At 40.7% G+C, this 16,098-nt stretch overlaps 1 long non-coding RNA gene across 1 annotated transcript; it reads left to right on the top strand.

Annotated features, from left to right (window-relative positions):
- The first annotated feature begins 116 nt into the window (after window positions 1-116).
- LOC141574618 (uncharacterized) lies at window positions 117-12,280 on the top strand. Its single transcript, XR_012501500.1, has 3 exons — window positions 117-397; window positions 556-625; window positions 9,295-12,280. It is a non-coding gene; the product is annotated as an uncharacterized LOC141574618 (long non-coding RNA).
- Window positions 12,281-16,098: the final 3,818 nt, after the last annotated feature.

Here is a 16,098-nt window from a genome sequence, read left to right as displayed (position 1 = left end):
GGAAGGCTGAAGAGGCGTGGCCTCCGGGGATTGTTGTGAAAGCGAATAGCAGGCGGAGCTCGCACGGGCGGAGCTCCGCGAGGGAAGCGCCCGCGATCCCCCGGCTGGTGGGGGCGGACCCGCAGTGCAGGGGACGTCAGGGGGCGGGGCCCGAACGGGAAGCGACTGGAAAGCTAGGGCGAGGGCCCGGTCCTGCCTCCGGAACCAGGCGGCCGCATCGGATTGGTCGACGCGGCGACGCTTCCGCCCGCCTTCCGTTGTCACGCGACCACCTCTACGTCCCGCCCTTCCCTCTTTACCTCGGGGCCGCCTTGGCTGGTGGTGAGATACTCGGTCTGCAGCTGTGGAAGTGGCGAGTGCAAGCGCAATCACGTCCACGACAGCGACCATGGCAGAGGTGAGGAGCCGACCGCACCGCTGCCGGGCCCCCCAGCCCGGACCCCGAAGCTGCCTCTGAGGCCTGGGGGCCGCGCACTCAGGTGCAGGTGGGCTGGGCTGAGGGGAAGTGAGGTGGTGAGCGTAGTGTTTAAGCGTCCCTTCGTGTCTTCCTTCTAGTATCAAGCCCAGAATAAAGCCAAGCTCATCTCTGACACGCGACGGAGGTTCGAAGCTGAGTATGTGACAGGTGGGTACCGCATTCTCGGTGTTGAGGCAGGTGTGCAGTGAGCGTCCCCAACTTTGCTGGGGTGTTTGCCGGTGTCTCTGTGAAAGGAATTAAGGACCATTTCGATTCTCACGGGGACCGTACCCTCTACGTTTCCAAGGTTTTCCGCTCTATAATGTGGCACGCACACGGCTCCACTTGGACAAGTAACGCGTCCATTGTTTTCTAAGGGTTAATGTAAGTTGGAAATTGGTGTTTCTCACATCTCGAGTTTATAGAACTTGCAGGGACACTTGTTAGGCCCTTGGCACAGGTGATAGTGTCCAGTCCACAGCTCTCCTGCTGACCTTTCACCAGCAACAATCAAGAACATGAACCTGGAAACTGCCTTAATACTATTCACGTCTGCTTAATAGGGGATCCAAATTCCTTGGCTGTTTTGCCTAATTCCACTTCAGAGAACCCAGCCTGCTACCCACGAAGTAGGCTGGAACAAGTTCTTATCTTTTCATCCCACATGGTACTTTGCAAAGTCCTGTGAGTACAGAATTGTTTTGTTGAGTGACCATTCTGTTTCCAGGTGTCACAGATACTTGAGTTGTCCAATATTTAACTGATGGTTGAATTCTTGTACAGTAATTTCGAAAAGCATGCAGGATAATTTATTATAAATAGGGAATAAATAGTCAAACCCTGACCCTGCCACTTAATATCTTGCTTGTGTCTTCTGAGCCCCTGGTTCCATGTCTGTGAAATTCAAAGAATTAGGTTAAGAGGAGTAAATGAAAAAGTATATATCAAACTGTGTAGCATGGGGTTAGCATCTAGTAGGCTCTCAATGGATATTTTGCCTCAGTAGTCATTGTGGTGACTGTAAAGAGTTCAGGTTCCACATCTTGACTTTAGTGCTCAGCAGAGGTTCCCGGCACCTTTAGACTGCCCGAGATTATATGTCAGTTGATGACCTAGAACAAATAAGGAAATCTGTTCCAAATAACCTGGTCAGTAAATCTTTTCATCCCTCCCTGTCAATTTTCTTCACATCTCATACTTTGTACCAGAGAGTTGCAGAAGCACTTGATTCACTTTTAGCCCAGAGATCTCATTTCTAATAATGTAGCCGGTTCCAGTAGAGAAAGAATTGTAACATTACTTTCCATAGAAATGTCACTCATAGCTACATGGTTAATAACATTTTAAGAAATAACCCAGAACTTGACCTAACGAGCTAGTGCTCCCCAATAGTCATTTACTTATGCCCAACAGAAGAGGTAGAATATAGTCATAGAAGTTCAGCAACAGATAAGATCTTAAAGGTCATCTTGGTCCAACCTTCTTGTTTCTACAATGAAGAAAGTAACATCTAGAGAGATTAAATGATTTGCTCAAACTCCATGGTGTTAGTGGCTAGACCTGGGCTGGTGGTCAGGTCTTCTGAATTTCACTGTGGGGATCTTTTGGCAACACCAGTGTGTCTAATTAGATCGTGGCACTCCCCAACTTGAAACCCTTCAGTACCTTTACACTGTGTTTACAATCAAAATCCCAGTTCTTTATGGTGGCCTACAGTGCAAGGCCATGTCTGTCCTAGCTTGTGCCCCCACCCCCATCCTCATCTGGTCCTGCTCTTGTTGCTTAGTGCAGATTTCACCACTGCCCACAGTAAGAAACATATTCTACATAATCTAGTACACACAGAACTGAAGCACAAGTTCATTAAAGAGTGCTCAGGCTAAAAGCCTGTGACTCCCTGATACAGTGACCCACAAAAGTGACATCACAACCTCCAGACGTGACCCACTGACCCACAGTTTGAAAAATATGACCAGCCCCACTGCTGCTTTTATGTTCTTCAGACGGACTGAGGCTCTTTCCATCTCAGGATCTTTCCCCTTCTCTCTGCCTGGAAGGCTCTTTACAGGTAGTGAGCGTGGCTAGCTTCTTCTTTTCTTTTCCATCTTGGTTTAAATGTATCTGAGAGGCCTTTGCCGATTATTAGACAGCCTCCCCATCTCGCCTCCTTTACAGCTCTTACCATAATCTGTAATTATGTCCTTCATTTGTTGACTTAGTGTTCATTTCCTCCAGTAGAGCACATGAGTCTGGGGCAACCTGTGAGCACTGAGGGCAGGGTCTGACTCACCTCTGTACCTAGCACAGTTCTCACTGCATAGTCCTTGACTGAAAATAGCAATGCTTAAATACACACATATGGAGATGAGTCCCAGGCTGTATTAAGAGCTGTCCTAACCATCACCCCTCCCCCACCCAAATCTGGCAAAGAGCAGCCCTAACAATATGTCTCATGAAGAGCAGTGCTATTTCCAAGTAAAGCACTGTCTGGCATTAAGTATAGGGAGGGCTCTGTCACCCCTGGATGTGTGTGAATGTATGTAGGTGCGTTATCAGCATAGCCATGGCAAATAGGAATTTAATTAATATAAAGACTTGCATGGGAAAGGAACGTCCACTTTCCTTCTTCCTCTGTCTTTCATTTCATCCTTTCTATTGTCATTAATGATGTTTTGTTTCAGAAGAGGCTTAGGGTAGGCCTAAGGAAACGGTGGTTTTTCCTAAGGGAACACATGTATCATCTGCAAGTGTATCACTTTACACACTGGCTGTACTCCAAAATCTCTTTTGGAGGTAGGTTCTTGGGAATTCTAAGCATGTTTTTGTTTCCACAGAAATTAAGTAACCAATCACAGATAGATTTGTAGCTGCAAAAAGAAGAAAATCTTAGTCCATAATTGTTGCATGCACTACTAATGGTCTTTTTTTTCTAGCATTGTTTCTGTGAGAAATTTCATGCTGAGTCTCAGATGAGAAACATTTCCCTTTCTCTCTTCCTCTTTCTTGTGGCCAAAGCAAGAGACTAATCCCTTGTGACAATAATTGATTCAGTTCCTCACATACATACTACATGCTTAATTCTGGGAAGCAGTGTGTCAATATTAGAGAAAGAGCAGAAGAAGGATAGAGCCCCTTCCTGAACTACTACAATCTAGTAGAGGCCTTGAAACAGAGCCAACTCCCGGGGGCGGGAATTACAGCGCACTGGTAGAGCACATGCTTAGCATGCAGGGGGTCCTGGGTTCAATCCCCAGTACCTCCGTGAAATAAATAAAGACTGATCTAACATGCTTAAAAACAGAGCTAACTACTAAAGTAAAGGCAAGTTGCGTCAAGAGGAATAAAAGTGCTAAAATCACTTCTGTAGGAGTCAAAGACGAGGAAAAGTCATATCTCGTTGGGATGACTGGGTTAGCACGGAGTTAGAAAAAACTTCAGAGAAAATGTGGTGTTTCTCAAGAACTTGGGGATATGGTAGAACTCGGCCAGGGAGAGAATGTGATCCAGGCAGATCAAACAGTCCTGCCTGAGGCGCTGAAGTGATAAGGTACAGGGCGTGTTCGGGAAGCCATGGGAAGTCCACTGATGAGCCCTAAGGAGGGTAGGCACACCGGGCTACAAACAGTGGCAACATAGTGTCCCGAGCCTTGGACACCAAAGAGGTGCGACTGTGCTTTGTTTAGTGAGTTTGAAGAGCAACTGAAAGGTTTGTGGGTTTTGTTATTTTAGGTTTGTTTCCTGACTCTACAAGTATATGAATTCATTTAAATAAATGTGGGTGATACCAAAAAATAGGCCGGAGAATCCCCCAGAAGCATATCATCCAGAGGTAGCTCTTCTAACAGTGGATGCTTTTTTCCTATACATTAAAAAAAGTAGTTAAAAGACTGTTCTGTATGTAGTTTTATGTGTTGCATTTTTATTGACGTGATCTTATCTCCGCATATTATGAAGTAAACAACGTTTTCCATTACCACTTAATATTCAGTTCTTAACTCGTGCTTCTTTGTGTTAGTTTACATTTGATTGCTAGTGAGAGTCAGCTTCTTTTCATATGTTTACTTCCATTTGTAGTTAATTTTTTTTCATTAGTATGGCTTTTAAAATTGGTTTGGGCTTTTTTTGTTTATATCAATCACTTGGGTATTTTTCATTTTTTGAATTTCACTCCTTTGTGGTTTCTTCCATTGCCATTAAGTTAAATAATTTTCTCTCATCCAATAACTGTTTCTAATCATTTAATTTTTGTTTTGTCTTGGCTTCTTTTCTTGATTTTGAAGTATCTTTTATGTACAGAATGTATAAAACATGAATAAAATAAACAGCCATGTGCTCACCACTCAGCCAAAGAAATAGGACTTTCTGGGTATCCCTGCCATTCACGGGCAGCCGCTTGTCCTGCGGTTGCTGTTACTCATTGTTGCTTTTCATGAGCTTCATCACCTATGACAGCTTCCTCACAAGTACTTTATTAAATTTACTGTTTTTGAACTTGAAATAAAAGCTGAATAGATTTTTCCACGCCTTGCTTCTCTTACTCAAGAGTCGTTGATGTTGTCAAATATAACCATAATCGATTCCATTTTATAGCTGTGTTGTATGTAGTTCAGGGAATGAAAATACCAGTTGGTGGATTTGGGGTCCCTTCTAGATTTTGCGATTAGGTACAGTGCTGCTATAAACATTCTTCTACATGTCTGGTGCCTAGACTTTCTCTAGGGCAGTGGTTCTCCAAGTTGGTGTAGGAACTATATAGTTCCTTGAGAGCATTTCAAGAATCTTGAAAGGTCAAAACTGTTCATATAACTCTTTTCCTTTTTCACTGTCATTCTCTCACAAGCATACAGTAGTGTTTTCCAGAGGTTACGTGGCATGTGATGATGTCATCGTTGCTCTGACAGCTGATGGAACGTGTGCTTGTGTGTCCTTATGTTTAAAAATTTTCTCGGTTTTAATACCTAATAACTAACTACTGGTAAATATAACTCATAGAAACTCATTAGAGTCCTCAGTTATTTTTAAGAATGTAAAAGGGGTCCCAAGACCAAGGAGTTGGAGAACTACTCTGGTTTGCAGCCACCAGTGAAATGGGTGGGTCATAGAATAGGCACCTACCCTGCTGTACTAGGTGATGCTGAACTAGCTCCCGAAGTGATTGCACCCATTTTTATTTTAACCAGTTTCTGAGTGTCTTTGTTTTTCCACACCCTAAAGTCGGGCATTGTTTGTTTTTTTTTTTTTAATTTTTGCCCATCTGATGGGGGTGATGTGATATCTCATTGAGCTTTTAATTTGCATTTGAGTACCAGTGAGATTGAGCATTTCTTCATATCATTATGGGTCATCTGGTTTCCACTTATGCAGATCACTTCCTCAGGCTCTTCTTGGCCCTTTGTTCCTCCATATAAATTACAGAACCAGTTTATCATGTTTTTGCAAAAAAAAAAAAAAAAAAGCCTCGTAGGGATTTTGAGTGGAAACGTATTAAATCAGAAGATCAGTTTTGGGATACTTGACATTATCATGGTTAAGTCTTGCTATCTAAGAACCTGGTATACCTATCTGCTGAGCTCTTCCTTATGGAAAGATTTGTAATCTTCTCCATAAAGTTAACCCACTTTTGTTAAATTTATTTCCAGACACTTGATAGGTTTTCTCTTTTGTGGTGGTTTAAACAGTATCTCTTCAGAATTTATTTTCTAAATGATTGTTGCTAGTTAACAGAAAGGACATTTGACTTTTTTGCATTAATATTGGACTCAGAAACCTTACTAACTGTTCTTAATTGTGATAATTTGTCTCTAGATTAGTTTGGGATTTCTATGTAGACAGTATCACCTGAAATAACGATAATTTTCTAACATGCCGATGTTTACAATTTGAAATGCTTTTACTTTACACTAGCTGGAACCTTTAGAACACTGTTAAATTGAAGCAGTAACAAAAGCCTACTTGTCTTATTCCTGATCTTAGAAAGACAGCCCCAAACACGATCTCTGTAGATATTCTTTATCACGATGAAGACATTTCCTTCTATTCCTGATTTGGTAGTTTTGGTTTTTGTTTTGTTTGTTGTTTTGTTCCCATCACAATTGAGGATTGAATTTTGCTAAATGCATTTTCTTCATTTGTTGAACATATTGTATCTGTTATGTTCGCTTGGTGTTTCTCTTTTAATCTGTTAATATAGCAGATTATGTTTATCAGGTTTTTAAGATTCCTTTTTATAGCTGTGTTGTAGTTCATGGAATGAAAACACTAATTGGTGGAATTGGGGTTCTTTCTAGATTTTGCTATTATGCTCTTATGTATGTTGCTGCAGTCAGCCGGTATTTTGTTTAGAAGTTTTGCATCTATATTCACCAATTGGCCTATAATTTTCCTTTCTTACACTTTTCTTGTTTGACTTTGACATCAAAATTATACAGGCTTCATAAAATACGTGGGGAGTGTTTCCTCTTTTCTGATCCTTGAAAGATAGTGTTTTTGTGCAGCAATACTGACATTCACCCCATATTCACCCCTCCAATTTATTATTGTTGTTTTATATCTTAGTGTTTGTTTACATACCATATATTTACTAGCATCTTTATTTATCTTTCCTTACTGAGTTTCAGATCTTGTATCTAGGACCATTATTGTTTCATCTTAAGTATAACCTTTAGATTTTCCCTTGGTGGGGTCCTCTTAATTTTGAAAATGTGTTTTTTTTTAATTAAGGAATTAACCTTGAGGAATGCCTTCATTTTATTAGGCTGAGGGAGACAAAGTGGTTAGAGAAGTCAGAGAACCAGGCATGTTAGTATCATGGATGATCTCAGAGAGGAGAATTTCAATGGCAGGAAGATTAGCAGTGAGCCAAAGGAACCTGTAGGTAAAGGGTACTTAAAATAGGGATGGTTCTTATCAACTGCCCTCTCTGAAAAGGAAGGGTGGAAAGAAAATGGCATTCAAAGTGTCACTTCACTCCTGGATATTTTACATAAACTCTCTAGATTAGGGACCACCTAAGGGATCAAAATAAAGCTCAGGCTTTATTCTTTGCATCTGCAATACCTAGCTCTCTTTGGAGCTAACACGTGGTGGGTGGTCATAAATTAGTCCTCGTCACTAGTGAGTACTACCCCCAAGAGAGGAAGCCTTTAGAAGACTGACAGATAGATAAACACTTGGATTTTCTTAAATTCTGCTCCAGCATTCTCAAGGTCATCCTTTTAAAGCTGTCATGATCAGAATAGGAGGAAAAGATCTTAAGAGTTTATCAGTTTTTGTCCTTATCACATATCTAAAAATATCAAGCTTCTGATATAGAGAATATAATGTGATATCATAACTTTACATGGATAGAATATATATTTGTGCTTTTGGAACTTTTGCAGACATTCACCACATATTAAATCATAAAGGAAGTCTCGGAAATTCCAAAGCAACTAAATCGTACAGACCATGTTCTCACCCCATTTTAAGCAACTACATGAGAAGTCACAATAAAAAGGTACTCAAAAACAAATCAACTGTTAGGAAAGTAAAATAACACCTCTAAATAATCCATGGGTTAACAACTTCCCGGCAGAGGGTGTGTGTAAATTTTCCTTCTGCTTAATAATCCGTAGGTTAAAGAGGATTTCACAATGGAAATTAAAAATTACTTAAAGCTAAGCAAGAGAGTATCTGTGGTTTTATATTCATTTGTTAAAAAACGAGGCCCAAATAAAAATCAGCTAAAGATTCAATTCAAGGGCTACAAAATGAACATGAGTAAATACATAGAAAGTAGAAGGAAATAAGAGCAGGTATTCATGATTTATGGGGAAAAGATAGTAGATGCAATAAACCTAAGCTGGCTTTTTGAAAGGACTTGTGAAACAGACAAACCTAAGATGACTAATTAAGAAGAAAGGGAGAAAGCAAAGACATACACTAGGAACAGAAAGCAGGTATAATTATTGATGTGGGAGAGATTTTAAAAATCATAAAAAAATACAATAATCAGCTTTATCACAGAAAATTTAGAAAACTTAGATGAAATGGAAAACTTTCTGGAGAAAAGGAAAATCATCCAATATTGTCTCAATGAGAAGTATAAAACCTAAATGGATCAATGACTGTTAAGGAAATTGAACTGGTAGTGACAGATGTCTCCCACTCTCTCTACCATCACAAAGGCGCACACGTACACTTAAGGCCCAAGCACTTTTGTGAGTCCCAGGCGTGGAAAGATAACTCGTAGTCAGAAAATGTAGAAGAGGAATTTACCACGTTAACAAAATGCTTCTCAGTGAAATTTTCGAATGGGTACAGTTCAACAATCGTAACTATATAAAACAGTAAAGATTGAGAAGCGTCTTGTCTCTTGTGCCTCTTCACTCTCTTCTCTTTCCTCTTTAGCCATATTTGCTTTCTGTTTCTTTTTTCTTATTTGTTTAAGCAAATACAAACATATATGCACTAGCAAAATTAAATGAGGGAAATGTTTATTTTAATAAAGACAGACCACACTGGCTATAATTCAGCTTTATGAAAAGCAAACAAAACTTCCAGCAAACAAGGTAAACTTTAACTCTCAAGTGTTCCTTTTAAAAACCTACAGGAAATGTCATGTTTAATTGTGAAACTTCAAAATAATTCCCAGAAAATCAGGAAAAAGCCAGTGATCCCCACTATTATTTCTATAATTCTACAGGCTATAAAATAACCTAGTTATCAATATGGCAAGGAAAATAAGAGCTATAAGGTTTGCCAGTCTTGCCATTATTGGCTTGTGATAGCCATAAAAAAAATCTCTAAACTGCCTAGTAATCTAATAGAAGAAAAATATAACTTTTTTTCCTTTATAGAGAAAATTTTAAAATGATATTAAAGAACATTGAAAGAAGACCTGAATAGATCAGTGGAGAGAGAAACCATCTAAAGTAGAAAATCTCTTTCAGTATCCAGCGTATGAATCCAGCCCTTGAAGGACAGCAGCTGAAGCAGGAAGCACCTCCCCTCTCTGCAGCATGCCAGAGCTCAGCAAAGTCCTGTTGTTGATATTTTTTTAATAACTCTTAAGCTAAGAATCGTTTTTGTATTTTTAAAGGGTTGCTAAAAAAAAAAAAAGAAAGAAGAATCAGCAATGGAGGCCATATGTGGCCTTCAAAATCTAAGATATTTAGCTGTTTACAGCCTGGCCCTTTATGGAACAATTTTGCCCACCCCTGTAAAAGACCAGTAGTTACCACAGTGCGGTGTCTGGACAGCAGCAGCAGCTTCCTGCAGGAGCTTGCTACAAGTGCAGATTCTCAGCTCTGTGGCCAACCAGCAGGAGAATAATAAGGGACTTTTTTGTTATTTCGGTCTGATCACTCCCACTGTTGACATTCACATGGTCCCTCCAAAACAGATGCTCTTCCAAGGCCCCATAAGGACGTTAAGTGGACTAATGCTCAGAGTCCTAGAGAAATAAGAGATCCTAAGGGGTTTTGAACTACCATTATGTTTGACAGTTGTATATTTGCTGCTTTTGAACATTATGGCACAATCTACCCTGAATCTCTGCTTTCCTGAAGCTGGTGAGAGCCTGAGAGGCAGGTGATCTTCTGTGATGGGATGAAGCTATTGGCCTGTAGCTGCAATTCTCAAAACTATCAGAACACCAGGAGGGCTTGTTAAAACAGGCATCACTAGGCTCCCCCCTCCCCGCCCCTGGAGTATCTACTCATGGGTGGGATCTGAGAATCTGTGTACATGAGAGACAGAGATGAAGAACTGAGAGGAGTCATCTTTACCCTGGAACACTTAGTCCTGTCTGATCCAGAGGTGACTCACCATTGCCACTTATGTAGTTCTTTCTCTGCAAAATTATGAACTTTACAGTTTGGTGGTGAAACACTGTATAAATATAAGACTAATTTACAGAACAAAATTCGTATAAGAAGAAATAAACAGCAGAGACAATGAACTATAGGTGTGCTGACAGTTCATTACGGTTTCTTAAGAAAGGAACGGCCAGAAATGAGCTTTGAGCTATTTTGAACAAATGCAAGGAGGAGGCTAAAAGTCACCACTTGAGATTAGTGTTGGTTTGTGATGGGGTTTTCGCTGGCCCTCAGCAAGAGGAAAGTACTAAGGACAAGGTGTTGTGAGAGTAGATGCATATGTATCTGTGTATAAGGCTGATCTCTTCCTCATCTGTGCGCTTCAATCATCAAGAGGTAAAGTCTTTGAAAGTGATGTGTCCTTGGGGGGCGGGGGAGGGGAGGGTGCGTGCACACCTGTGTGTTTTGGTATCTTCAGATACCTTTTGCGTGTACGCCTTTAGCTTCTTCCTGTAACATCTGGACTTCCCAAAGGACTGGTTTTCAAAAAACTCCCTTACAGTTGAGGGTCCTGTGGAGGTGAAAACATTTTCCTTCTACCCTTCTAGGTCCTTTGACTGGTCTAATAATTAAATTGATATAAGACAGATGTGTTGTGTGTTACAGTGGGCGGCCAGTCGGTGGCATGGTGACGTGGGTTGGTAAAAGAATTTACCAGAGATTAAGTATAAGAATAGAAAGGAGTTTATTAGGGGGCGGTGTCATAGACAACAGCGGGCCACACAGACGTGGGGTGCCTGTGTGAGCCCCAAGGGCTGGATGTCGGGGTCTTTTATAAGGTCGGGTCACAAGGTGCCTGATGGGCTTGTGAGCAAGTCTGGTTGGTTGTAGGTGAGGAAAGAGGTTTAGGTCTGTGAAGGGCGGTGGGGTCTATGACTCTGATAAGGTGGGCATTACCTGGGGCTATTTGTTAGGGGAAATACGCTCCGCGAAGAATGTCAGACATCTGAGAGCCCAGGAACGGGGGTCGTTGCACTCTGAAGGACATCAGTGGGCCCAACAAGATGCACAGAAGAAAAACAGAAGTTTAATAACATGTATACCTCCTGTATACATGCTAAAGAGCCAGGAAAACGGAATGACTCTCCAAGGTGGTTCAAGCCACCACCTTCAATCCCATCTTCAGCTAAAGACCAGAAGATGTTGGGGTGGAGAGTCAAGTTATTAGAGGTGACCAGGAAAAGCTCAGTAAACAAAGGTATGGTGCAGACCACCTTCTCCACTGATAAGTTTCTAAAAATACAGCAGCATTCTCCTCTTCCTGTTACAAAGAGGGAGGCACCCTTACAAATGGAGGCTTCCCTTGTAAATATAAATGTTTCTCATAAAAGGGTAACTTCTACTCAGTTTTCAGAGCTTTCCCTGTATCTGCTGTTTCTTAAAAAGAATCAGACTAAAATAATCACTATGCCAAACAGGCAGGTTTGAGTGGTGTATTTTACCCCGCCCCCACTTCAGTTGCCTGGGGGCTATGTTTGAAAGCAGCGAATTGTGTTGTCATAAGCGGTCATTATTGCACTTGGCCTAGTGGTCCCAGGCCAGGTTTTCCTTCCCTTGGCTGCTCAGTTCACTCTCTGTGACTCCTCTCCCTCTCCCCGCCTCAGCCCTCTTCTCTATCCTCTTCTGCCCCTGCCTTCCTCCTGCCTCCCCCCCCCCCAGCTCCTACCTGACCTCCTCCCCAGTCCTCTCTTCCTCTGTCTTTCCTAGCTCTCTCCTTCCATTTCTATCTGTCTAGGGGTAAGTGTTTAACAATGGGAATCTCATCTGTAAGTACATGTTCTATTAATAACAATAGTTAATCATTTTAATATAAATGGAGAGTTCTAATTTCAAAGATCTGCTTCCTTAAAAGCTGTCAAGAGCAATCAGCTTTAGTTTCTTGGTAGTGGGCGCTGTGTCCTTGATGGGGTCGCTGGTGGTGACACCGGTAGTGGTAGTAATCATGACAACAGTGATGTTCTATTCTTCTTCTGGCTAGTATTTACGGAGTTTTCACCACTTGCCACATACTGTTCTGGAGAAGTGGTTCTCAGAGTTTAGTCTGCGGATGCTCAGAGATGCCTGGGACTTCAGGAGCCCGTGAGGTCAGAGCTGTTTCCACAGTGATACTGAGAAGCTTTTCCCTTTTTCATTTGCACTGATGACTTGGAAGCCATGGTGGGCCAACCTCCTGCCTCCTCAGCCCGAATAAAGGCAAGTGCGCATTGTAGTCTTCCTTGTCAGCACCCTCAGTGAAATTATTTTAAGCTAGTTTTATTTTAGAAAGCCCTTGATGAAGCAGTAAATTTTATTAAATCTTGACCCTTGAGAGTAAATGTCCTTTTAACATTCTGAGTAACAAATCAGGAAGTACACATTAAATACTTCCACATATTTGAGTAGCCAGCTAAATTGCTCACATTTTTCATGGACTACCATTTTTATTTGAAAGAACAGCTGTTAAGTAAACTATGGTTATTCAGACTTGGGTATTTGGCAGAAATTTTCTTGAAAATGAAGTCAGTAATTTGAAGGAAAACACCATATTGGTCCAGTGGAGAGGGCTGTCCAGTGGCCAGACGGGATGGTGTTCCGTTGGGGCAGATGCTCCCAGGGGCGTTCTTGCTGCTAAACAGTGTGTAAATTCTTTACTTCCAACTTGTGTTTATAAGTTACAATTAAAGAAAAGTTGTGCTTTGAATACTGATGAATTTTCAAATAGCAGAGCTAAAAAAACCATTTTGCAAGGTTTACCTACAACAGAACCACTTATTGTATAGATTAGAAAAATAGAGCCCAGATACTGAAAGTCATATCCAAGGTAGCACTCCACAGTTGCATGACTTATGGCCTTATCTTGTATTTTATCATGCTTTAAACTTTCAAGTACTTTCATACATACATTTTTATCTGATCCTCACACAACCCTGTGAGCATCTAAAAAACAGTTGAAAGATAAGGAAATTGGGACCCAAAGAAGATAATTCTGTCAATGTACTTTATACTTCCCTACCCTTTCAGCTGTTACCTCTGAGGGCCTGAAGTAAGTCAGAGCAAATGGAGAGAAGACAGAATCTATAAAACTTGGCAACTAAGTAGATGCACAAAAAATGGAGATGAAGGAGCCAGGGAGTTTTCTGAAGTTTCTTCCTTGGGGCCCTGGGAGAGTACTGACTAACCAAGAAAATAAAAATAGAGAAGAAATAGATTTCATCAACAAATGTTTCCTAAATGCCTTTTAATTGGCACTACTATAATCTGTTTTGGGGGGTTCTTAGGATGTATAGCTGTGCTGTTATGATCTCTAAATGGAAAGATACAGCATTCATGCCCATAACTCTGAGTCAAGGGGAAATGTATTAAGTGCCTTAAGAAAGGTGTCGTTCAGGTCCTGTGGCTCTTCACAGGAGGGAAAGACTTACTTCTGGGAACAGGAAGTAAGAGGAAGCATTTGGAAGGACTCTTGCAGAGTGGGAGAATTCAGATGTGCAGGTGGTTGTGAGGAGACAAGGAAAGTTCAGTTACAGAAAAACAGAGTGGGGTGTGGAAGGAGGAATGTCAGGTATATAGAGGTTGATGAGAACACAGCATGTGTGTAGATGGAGAATGAGAAGTTATTATTGGCAACAATTATTCCAATAAACTATGGGAAATGCTGCACACATAGTTTTCCATTTTGTATTTCATTTCACATTCATTTTTTAAAAAGATGCTTGCCAAACACATGTCTTTTTAACTATAACTTAGTTCTTTCTTTAAACATAAAATTTCATTTTTCATTGACTAGCGTAAGGATTTCAAGTTCAGATAACATAACTGATCTTCCTAGATGTTAGTTTATAGTTTGAGAGGGGGTTTGCAAAATATTATACTGTGGTCTTATTTTTTAAATCTATAGTGGCTTGTTTTAAAATAAAGCTGCAATTTTTAGATAACTTTATTCTTCTCACACTTAGAAATTCCATCAGTCCTCTAAGTTGCATTTTCATCTGAACTGCATCCCTGTGTCCATCTGTCTTTAACTAGCTTAGCTTTCTCTTCCGGGTCTTTCTTCTCCACTGGTATGAGTGTTGGTTATCGTTCACTGCAGAATTTAGCTGACTTGGATATTTATTAGTTTTTGCCATAGAGAAGTCAGATAAATACGATCCATGTGATGTTGAAAGACTACAACAAGATGATAACTGGGTTGAAAGTTACTTACTTTGGAGGCATAATGTTGCAGATGAAACACTGAAGATGCTTGATGAGAGTTTTCAGTGGAGGAAGGAAATGTCTGTCAACGGTAAGCTGTTCACTTTCACCTTGACTGTGTACTATTTCCCCTGCATAAATGTTACTGTTCTACGTTTATCTAATAGTGTATTTGCAAATATTCTTGGCAATCATCATAAACACCAGAATATAATGTTTTATAAAGACCCAGTAACATTTTGAAAGGAGCATCTTATGAATAAGTTGTAAAAGTAGGATCATTCATAAGGAAACCAGATCACCAAGGAGCTGAATCACACTCAACATTCGTCACTCACAGCAGCGTCTCCTAAGCTGTGCCTGTTTAGTTTGGTGCCATTAAAATAGCAAGACAGCATCCGCACTACTAGGCCTAGAGCTAAGGAGACACTATTTGCCTGTTTTGCTCAGTTGCTGCCTGGTGCCTGTCTCTGCTCCCAGGGTTCCTTGTGCTACTAGGGGCTCTGCATGGAGCTAATAGGTGAATGGGGCCCCAAAGCAAGCTCACCCCCAAGGATGCCTGTGGCAGCCTCCCCTTCTTGATTTCCAGGCCCAGTTCTACATTGAAATTTCCTCCCCAGAAAGTTTCAAATCTTGGAGGGGGTTTTATAATAATCTTCCAAGTAAATGAAGAACTCTTCTCAGGAAAGGTTACCCGTCATCTCTGTCCTCCTGAAAACGTAACAGGACGAAGCTGGCATAACTACTGGTTTTGACAAGATATGAAGGCTTTCCTGACCTTGAGGATTAGAAACTCCGGAGCGACCGAGTCTAGAGACTTAATACAAAATAGCCAACAAATATATCCAGAAAAGACATCCCCCCCCCAGTTGTCATACTTGGAGAAGGATTCTCTCCGAGGGAGAGTATTTAAAAAATAATTTGATTGGAAACATAAAAACTGTTGGTAATTTCAACAGTGAAGCATTTATTAATCAAACAAAGAAATGTAAACCTGATATTTCTCAGTCATTTAAGTACAGAATAAAGCTTTAAACTCAGTAATAGTTTTTCTTACATAGACTTGCTAGTTTCTAGTGGCAAACAGCAGCGATATGACAAAGAGGGGTGGGGAAAGATAAATCTTTGCGAGTCCTTGGGGAAGTGCTGCCTTGTGTTCGTTCTTGGCCGCATTAGTGAGTGGACCTCCTGCTAAAGGATCTAACGTTTTTCTTGAAGTATTTTCCACTTGCCCCAAGATTATAAAATACATTAAACTCTACTGGTTATCAAACCTCGTCGAAAAATATTTTACTAGAGAAGCTATCAGTTCTGAGGCTATAATGTGGATATTATACTGCCATGTTCTTTTGAAACTGTCCAGTAGTGATAATATTTATTAATTGCAAGTGATTATGTGAAATACAACCAGAACGTGAAAATGCATCCACATAATAATGGCAGGCACGTAAAGGCAAATGGATTTTTTCCATTTCTTTCATCTATGTCTTCATGTAGTTTTTTTTTTTTCTACTTAGTAAGAAGCACCATGTTTTATTGCCAGAGGATTTTTTTCCAGATATTTGAATAAGCGTCATCTTTTTTTTTTCTTTTTAATATCAGAGCTAGTAT

The sequence above is a fragment of the Camelus bactrianus genome, chromosome 22, assembly GCF_048773025.1.
Source record: "Camelus bactrianus isolate YW-2024 breed Bactrian camel chromosome 22, ASM4877302v1, whole genome shotgun sequence".
Lineage (NCBI taxonomy): Eukaryota > Metazoa > Chordata > Mammalia > Artiodactyla > Camelidae > Camelus > Camelus bactrianus.
This window is presented reverse-complemented; position numbering and strand designations above follow the sequence as displayed.